The following is a 9,667-nucleotide window of genomic DNA, read 5'->3' as shown; positions in this document are numbered from 1 at the left end:
ACGAAAGGAAAGATAGGGAAGATCTTTCGATCATTCCATATAATCTCTCATGTCAGCAGACTTCAGTTCTTGAAAATATACAGTTCCTACATTATTTGAAATAGGGCGCCTAAATCCCATTTCTCGCATCGGAAGTAACAGACGTAAATGTGTTTTACGATTGTTAAAGTAAACACATCTTTCTTTAATTAAAAATAATTCAGTTAAAGGGTGAGATTCAGTGGGCGTCATTTAGAGGGATCAGGGAGGAACAGTTATCCCTCCTTGATTAGAGACTTATATAGAATTTATCAATATGATAATAGTATATAAGTGAAAGATTGCTATTGAAGGTGGCCAAGATCCTGCTCAGTGCCGTTCCATGGGGGAGGGGCAAGCGGGGCGACGGCCCCGGGCGCCGAAGTAAGGGGTGAAAAATTCGGGAGGGAAAAAGAAAAAAGAAGGAAAGAAAAACAGAGGAATGAAATACATGTGGACATATATAAAATGAAAGGAAAAAAGTAATGAAAAGTGCTCAAAATCAAGGAAAAGCAGGGTTTACTTTTTAAAATTTTCCCACCTTTGGCGGCTGGTCTGTCGACCTCACTCATATATACGGGGATGCCGTCGTATACTCTCGCGCCAAGCGCTGATTTTCCACGACACGGCACTAATCCTACTGAAGATTTCGTCAACTAAACTATTGATGTATATGCAGTGAAGAAACCAAGGCTAATATGTTTGATTTAGAATCAGAAGTGTGAGAAAGAATGATAACTTTTTATTAAGATATTCCTAAGTATGTTTGTTTTAGGAGAAAAAATATTTCAGTTAATTTAAATCTTTTTAAAAATTTTTACATTAGTAACAAACAGTAATTACTGAATATAGGAAATAATAAAAATAGTTACTGTAAATAGCAGTTAAAGTTTAGTCTAAACTATTTTTGCCAGTCTTTATTTAATGTTTTAGATGAAATCAAACGATTGTTTTCTTAAAATTATAATCTCATTGAATATTTATCAGCAATTAGTCTCAATATTAGGTAAGATGTGTATGTGAATGGAATTGTTAAATATGCTGCTTTCTTGAAAAAAATACAGAAAAATAACCCTCCCCCGAGCAGTTGACATTCCCCCCCGGGTGTAAATGTCTGAATTCAACACTGCGAACAACACCCCGTTATCTTTAGCCTAGCCAGCATAATAGTGGGACGTAAAACTTAAAGATTTCATTTCGAACAACACTCCCAGAAACCTATTGTTATACCATTCCCAAAACACCCTTTTGTACAGTTCTCCCTATTCGAAAAAAAAATTGTAAATAGCAGTGTTCATATATAAATATGGAACTCAATTTCCCTGAATTTTCCAGGTTTTCCAGGTATTAATTTTTCAATTTCCAGGTCTAGTGGAAGAAACTAATAGTACGAGAACACATAAATTTTAAGAATACTATATTTATATATTTGAGAATGGCCACCCTTCTCCCCAATGAACGATTGCAATTAAATATTGAGTCACAAGAAAATAAATAATTAAAATAAATAAAATTTAAGTTGAAAAATATGAAGTTGAGAAACCTACTAAGGGAATTATATAATACTTTTGTTCCATACTTGAATACATTCAAAATATACAAAAATATTGGCTTGGGGAAGAAAAAAGGGCCCGCGAGATTTTAACTGATTCTTATAGTACTCGACAACAGAAATAAATTACTGAAAGAATTTTCAAAATCGGCGCAGGTAAACATGCAGAAAATCGCATTTTCATGTACCGGTTCAAAATGGGGAAGAAAAGACGACCGCGAGATTTTAATTGATTCTTGTAGTACTCGTCGAGAGAAATCGATTAGTGAAGGAATTTTCAAAATCGGCGCAGGCAAACATAGAGAAAATCTCATTTTCATTTTCCGGTTCAAAGTGGGGAAGAAAAAAGGGCCGCAAGATTTTAACTGATTCTTGTAATACTCGACGAGAGAAATCGATTAGTGAAGGAATTTTCAAAATCGGCGCAGGCAAACATGGAGAAAATGGCATTTTCATGTACCCGTTCAAAATGGGGAAGGAAAAAGGTTCCGCGAGATTTTAACTGATTCTTGTAGTACTCGTCGAGAGAAATCGATTAGTGAAGGAATTTTCAAAATCGGCGCAGGCAAACATAGAGAAAATCTCATTTTCATTTTCCGGTTCAAAGTGGGGAAGAAAAAAGGGCCGCAAGATTTTAACTGATTCTTGTAATACTCGACGAGAGAAATCGACTAGTGAAGGAATTGTCAAAATCGGCGCAGGCAAGCATGAAGAAAATGGCATTTTCATGTATCAGTTCAAAATGGGGAAGAAAAAAGGGCCCGCGAGATTTTAACTGTTTCTTGTAGTACTCGACGAGAGAAATCGATTAGTGAAGGAATTTTCAAAATCGGCGCAGGCAAACATGGAGAAAATGGCATTTTCATGTACCGGTTCAAAATGGGGAAGGAAAAAGGTTCCGCGAGTTTGAACCGCTACGATGTATGTTCACGAATGTCCCCGTCTTCTCAAATTTAGTTAATTACTGTGACACTGAAACATGTGACACAGAGTCACATTGTGGATGACTGCAATCGGCAACCACTGCACATATACTCCTCCCGCCCCACAGTTTGATTATTTCGATCCATTTCTCACGTGCTAACGGCATGGTTCAACATCTGCAAGAAAGAGGTAAATGTAACGTTCAATTGGCAATAGCTTTTCACCAAATTAAGCTGCATGAAATCTGATTGCATATTTGACATACTGAGAAAATTCTAGTCCGTGGCCATATGTATCACATATCCCATCAATTCATAAAAATTTTGAACACAAAATTACGGTCGTCCGTGTGACGTACTCCCAAAAGGCCTAATGTGTATCACCCACCTCACATTCAATGAAACCACATCCGTGTAGAATTTAGAAAGGAACTTCTTATGATGTATACAGGATGTCTCAAACGTTCCCTGACATAGGATAACTCTGTTATTATCAGAGTTACAACAAAATGTAAGAGGAAAAACATCTCGAAATATGACGTTTTCAATCTAAAGTGAACACTTTTTAAAAAAAATCGGACGAGATGTTTGTGCTGTATACTCTTTATGCACCCAATTTTAAATGAAAATGCAACGTTGTCATTTACCTGGACCCACAACATAAGTGAATGAAGTTACTGTTTGAAACGGGGGCTGGCCATCGACATGTTAGCGTAAAAGACAGTAACTTCACTCACTTACGTTGTGGGTCCAGGTAAATGGCAATGTTGCATTTTCATTTCACATTGGACGCATAGCGAGTGTACAGCGCAAACGGGTCATCCGATTTTAAAAATTCCTTCACTTTAGAATGAAAACATTATATTTGGAGACGCTTTCCAAAGTAGTATAATTTAGTTTGTTTAAATTTACAATTTAATACAAGTAGATTCGGATTTATATGCGTAGGATTTTGTATGCATCTAACTAATGAATTCTTTATTTTCATGCTTAACTTAGTGACTTGGCTTTGGACTGCAACTGATTATTGTAACCCATTATTGCTTGAGAAGAAACAAGATATCCGAATCTTCATTTGGAGAAATCAAACGTCTATTGGAAAGCTGGGGATTACAATCATTAATTTCTACATTTCAAGGTGCGTAAATTATATATTCTGTGTTTGTTGTTAAATTACTATTACTATTATTGGGTTTAGAATCAATCAAGCACTTCATGATATTTTATGGGGATCAAGATGGGTGCCGGATAGATAAGTATTTGAGCGTCAGGCTCTTATTTCTTTTCAATTTAATATTTAATCAATGATTATTTTTCTCCCTCATTATTCCACCAAATCGTATTCCAAGATCATATATCCATTTTTGATCGATATATCCATATTTTTGATCTCTTTCATATTTCTATATTTTCGATTTTTGATATTGTTTATATTTCGATATTGCTGTATTTTTCGATATTTCGAACAAGTTTCGATAGTTTGTCAATATCGATTATCTATATCTAAATTCGGATATCCCAAAGCCCTATCGAACCCCCTCCGAAATGAAGTTTTTGGCTATGGACCTGATTAGGGATGCGCACGAGACAAGACGAGACAGAATTTTTGTTACGAAATTCGAGACGAGATAGAGCTCTTCCAATAGAAACGGATCCAGTTTTCGAGACGAGACATAACTTTCGCGGCACCTTTTCGAGAGGAGACAATCTCAAATCTTTTCTCTTGCGCATCCCTACACTTGATCATGAGGTATCAAAAAAAAAAAAAAAAAAGTTAATGAGAAATACCGGTAACGTAAATACAACATAGGTAGCTAAAACATTTTTGTTTTCATTCTTCAGTAATGCATTATTATTAATCTCAGGGGGGCGCGGTGGCTCAGTGGTAGAGTGTTAACCTCCGGTGTTTGGGGTCCCTGGTTCGATCCCAACTCGCGCCGTGTGGACTTTGTAGTGGACAAACACCGTGCTCGTGGGTTTTCTCGGGGTTCTCCCGTTTCCTCCCACATTCTTCATTCCACCATTTCACTAATTTCTCATTATCTCCGTCTCCTGTAGCCTAACCGGCATAATCGTGGGACGTTAAACTTAAAGATTTCATTTTTTATTAATCTCTGTATTTTATAGTGTATTCTCAAGCTTAAGGTGATGTATAATTAAATTTTGAATTCAGTTAACTTATTTTGTTTCTCAGATTGTTTTTAAAATGTATGTACAAACGTTTATTTTCATTCTTGAGAGTTTAAAGTGACATATAGTTATTAAACATAGTATTTAATATTGTACTCTTAACGTGGAAGTGATATACAGTTAACTTTTGAATTCAGTTAACATTTTTCTCTCTGAAATTGCTTTAAAAAGTATGTAAAAACGTTTTTATTTTATTTCTTGAGTGCTAAAAGTGATGCAAAGTTATTAAGCTTACTACTTTGTATTGTATTCTTAACCCTAAACTGATACACAGTGCGTTTTTGAATAAATTATGTCAAGTTATTTGAGTGACGAACACTGGTAGAAAATCCTGACTACTACTGGAACATTTTGATTTTAAGGTGACGACTACTGGTGCAAGGATTTTAAAATATTGTTTTTCCTCCAACGGCTACTCCTTTTTTAATTCTAACTACATGGTCATTATAGGAAGGATCAGTGAGTCTTTCCAACTATGGTACAGCTCCGACAGATTCACGATGCTCAGAGAAGAGACAAAATAGTATGTTTTCAACCTTAAAGTGAGAACCACTGGCGTTTTTACCCTGCTATGCAAAAGTAAGTGAGTACTCCAATGGAGTTCCAATGCGATACTTAATTTCTGCGTTTTAGATATATGGAAATACATGTCTCTAAAATGTAAAGAACTGATTTTTTTTTTTTTTTTTACTGAAAACTGCAACTCGGTAAGCCTTATGGATACCGAGGTATGGGAAAATAAACTATAGGTATGTGGGGCTTGCATACTTGACGCTACAATTCGGAAATTGAATTAAAATATGACTAACGGCTATCAAGATGTTGTCAAATAAAGGGAGGACCAACACAGTTAAGGGGTTTTCGTGTTAGATGCTAAAATTTCCGAAATCGGTCATGGAAAGTTAATAAACACCAGTAGCAATTTCATCTTAAAGTAATTAGATATCTTCATGGGGTGTTAGAACATCATGGAGTCTACCAAAATTAAATTTTAAAAGCTTTTGAAAATATAATCTGACATTTGTAAACAGTATTTGAAATATGTATTTACCCAAAACTTCCAGCTAGTACATCTAACATCTGGAGAAACACTGTGAAATAAAAGCTTGAAATTTCGGAAACAATTATTGGTCGCAACAAAATTAAATAAGATGGTACTTCTATGGGTTAAATCAGTACCTCAGTACAATTTCGATCGAAAGATTAGTTCAGTCCTAGGTTTTCTTCAGGCAATTCCAAGGGTTCATCGAGCTGTGCAAAAGAATGAAAATTCGCTGTCAATATCTAAGATAGTAAATAAGATATAAGGAATTATATATTTTATGACGTGAAAATAGAGATCTTTATGGATTTGTACTTTTGGGTCTTTCCTAAAAGAAAAAAATTCAGAAAACTACTGTATATACCTTAATAGACAATTCAGTGGGCGGGGACACAGTAGCTTAGTGGTAGGGTATTTAACTAATCTTTTTTTTTTTTTTTTTGCAGAAACTATTGGAGTATTCACTTAACCCATAGAAATACGATCATACTTAACTCCCTATTTAATTTTAAAATTAAATAAAAGGAAATATTTCAGTGTAGCGACCCACGATTATGCATTTTAGTCTCAGGGAGATTATGATTAAAGCAAGTGAATGTTGTTGACAGAATTGATGGAATGCAAAGGTGGGAGGAGAGTACCCCGAGAAAACCCACGAATACGATGTCCACTACAAACTGACTTGGCCGTGGATCGAACCAAGAACCCAATACACCAGAGGTAAGCACTCTACCACTAAGCCACTGTGCCCCCGCCCATTTAATTGTCTATTAAGGTATATACGGTTGTTTTCTGAAATTTCTTCTTCTTACAGCAAATACTCAAAAGTACAAATCCATGTGGGTCTCTATTTTTACGACGTCATAAAATACATAATTCCTTATATCTCGCTTGCTATATTAGATATTGACAAAAAATGTTCACTTTATTTCAGAGCCCGATGAACGCTTGGAATTGTCCAAAGAAAATTTAGAGCTGAATTAATCTTTCGATCGAAATTGTACTGACGAGTCTGAGGTTCTCACTTAACCCATATAAGTACCATCTTATTTAACTTTTGTTAGGATCAATAATTGTTTTCTGAAATTTCAAGATCTAATACGCTTTTATTGTATGGTGTCTCTCTAGCTGCTAGATGTACTAGCTGGAACTTTTAGGTAAATACATATTTCTAATACTCTTTACAAATGTCAAAATATATTTTACAAAACTTTTAAAATTTAATCTTGGTAGACCCCATGATGTTCTTAAACTCCATGGAAATACCTAATTATTTTAAGATGAAATTGCTACTGATGCTTATTAACTTTACATGACCGGTTTCGGAAATTTTACCACCTAACACGAAAACCCCATAACTATATGGATCCTCCCTTTATTTGACAATATCTTGATAGTCATATTTTAATTAATTTTCTAAATTGTACTGTCTAATATGCAAGCTCCACGTACCTATGGTGTCGCTTTTTATTTCACCATATTTCGGTAACTGTTAGGCGTACCGACTTGCGGTTTCGGTAAACACACACCTCTAACGTTCTTTAAAACGTTATTAAGACATATTTTAGAATATTTAGAAATGAGAGTTCTGGGAATATCATGGTACCCGAAAACCCCCATCAGGGCGTGTGTGTAGTGTATTTAATTGAAACTACTTTTGAGGTTGTTGTAAGCCCTCGTAATTACGTTTCCGAAACTGCACCATCTAGTACGCAAACTCCACAGTTCTGTAGTGTCGCTCTTTATTTTCCCATATCTCGATATCCATAAGGCTTACCGAGTTGAGGTTTTCGGTAAACAGATGTCAGTTCCTTACATTTTAGAGACATATATTTTCATATATCTAAAAAATACAGACATTAGGTACCCCATGGTAGCCCGAACACCATTGAGGTACCCACTTACTTTTGAATGGTAATACATTTTGAGTTGTTGTTCAGCATCAATAAACACTTCATAGTTTTTCTACGTGCAACCCAAAAGTCCATACCTGACCTAACAGATTTTGTCCATTTAATCTCAAAAATGTTAAGATACTTTGTATTGTTAAGTACAACCAAATTAAGCACACTGAATATAACATTTTAAATATTTTCTGATTTTTGTTGCAGGTATTTCGTGCATCAAACCAGGATTCTGCTTGAAAGACAGTCAAAAGAAGCAGTGTAGGTTGTGGCTAAAAGTACGCCCTTTCTGAAGACAGACTCAGTTGTACTTACATTATTTTGTACGAATATATAACCCTAATAAAGATACTGTACTACAAATTATTTCTTTCTTCCATAAATTATAATAAAATATTATCTCTGTTTAAAGAAAATGATTGTTAATGTTAAGTCATTTTAATTCTTTTTCTCTGTAATAAGAACATTATCCCTAGCAATATTTTTTATCTTTGTGCTATTGCGATTGGATGAAGTAAAATTCTATACGAAGCACTATTATTTCAGACATGCATTAATAACTAATGTATTGTTCTGTATGTAAGACAATGTGTATACTGAACATGTCTAGCGAAGGTGTTGTTTTAATACAGAATCTATAACTCAGCTTTTCAGTAGTCAACTTTATTGGGAATCCGAAGAAAGAAGTTAAAAAAAAAAAAAAAAATGTTGGACTTACCAGCGTGTGTGTGTTCGAATTCTGGACTAATCCAAATTATCCAGAGAAATCATTATATATTTCTTTGTTGCTATTTCAGATGTATCCTTTATCCAAGTCGTATGAAACGGAGACTTCATACATCGCTATACTTTGTATGAACTATGTTCCGTATTTACTTAATCACTTTGTAACTTTCTCTAGTGTTGACAAGGCCGCAGGTGTCAATCGAATAGTTTAGTGTTTCACTCATGTCACCTTGTGACTAAGGTACGTCCTGTCGGTATATATATGGTACTGGGTTCAATTAGCGATAAAATACATTTTTAGCGTTAAACAAATGCAAAAATCTATACGAAATGAGATACCGTGATCTCTGACTTACGGATAACACCAAGCAACTAATGGTACTGAGTGTGATTGAGTTTACTAATTACTATTTGGCTAAAATCAGTGTTCCTTTATCTATAGTTCTTTTCGTGCTTTGAATTGCAAAGTTTGAAATAACCGTTTTAAATTATTGTGTATATATATCTTCCGAGTAATTCTGAGAATCATTGCTCTTTCTTTAAGCAATGTATGAGACTGTTAAATTGCTCTTTCCTTAAAATGTTGCACTAAGAAGGATGCATCCAGGAAAGTCCAAATTTGCAGAATGTCTATAGCAGGGAAGAATAAATATGTTTAGTAGATGGCTGCACAACGCCTCCGCTGTCACCACGTTGTCACACAGCGAATACAGCGAACGTTTAAGAGTATTCTGCACTTACTATTAGGTATCGGCCTGGGAACTTTGGCGCATCTACCCAGTCTCCTTCTTGGTGTTTCATTTTTAATGGCGAGTACTGAGTAGGAATAATATTGTAAGCGAATGCGTTTCCGGCTGACACCACACTTTTAATTATTGCGACATTTAAAAAAAAAAAAAACTGTTAATTAAAATGTACAGAGAAGTTATTTCTGGAAAATTCTATTCAGGCCTCTTGTGGTAACAACTGCACTTTAGTAGAAGATACTATTAAGGAAAAGAATGAGGTAAAATAATCTTTATATCGTACAAGCAATGGATGATAACAGCTTAATAAATGATTGTACGTAAATCTTGTTTGAGTTTGAATATAGGATTGTATAAGGCTGTGCATTTTGCATTATTATTGAGGTGCTGCAACTAACTAACTGCAAACCATATGATAAATTCTTACAGTAATATATCACATATTGATTTACTCTGTATGGAAACGAAAATAGTTTAATATATGGTTAACCTCCTTTGTGCCAGGGGCGGATCCAGAGGGGGGCGATCGGGGCGATCGCCCCCCCCACAAGAGGAAACTTTCTTAT

This window comes from Thermobia domestica, chromosome 9, assembly GCF_964235325.1.
Source record: "Thermobia domestica chromosome 9, izTheDome1.hap1.1, whole genome shotgun sequence".
Classification (NCBI taxonomy): domain Eukaryota; kingdom Metazoa; phylum Arthropoda; class Insecta; order Zygentoma; family Lepismatidae; genus Thermobia; species Thermobia domestica.
This window is presented reverse-complemented; position numbering follows the sequence as displayed.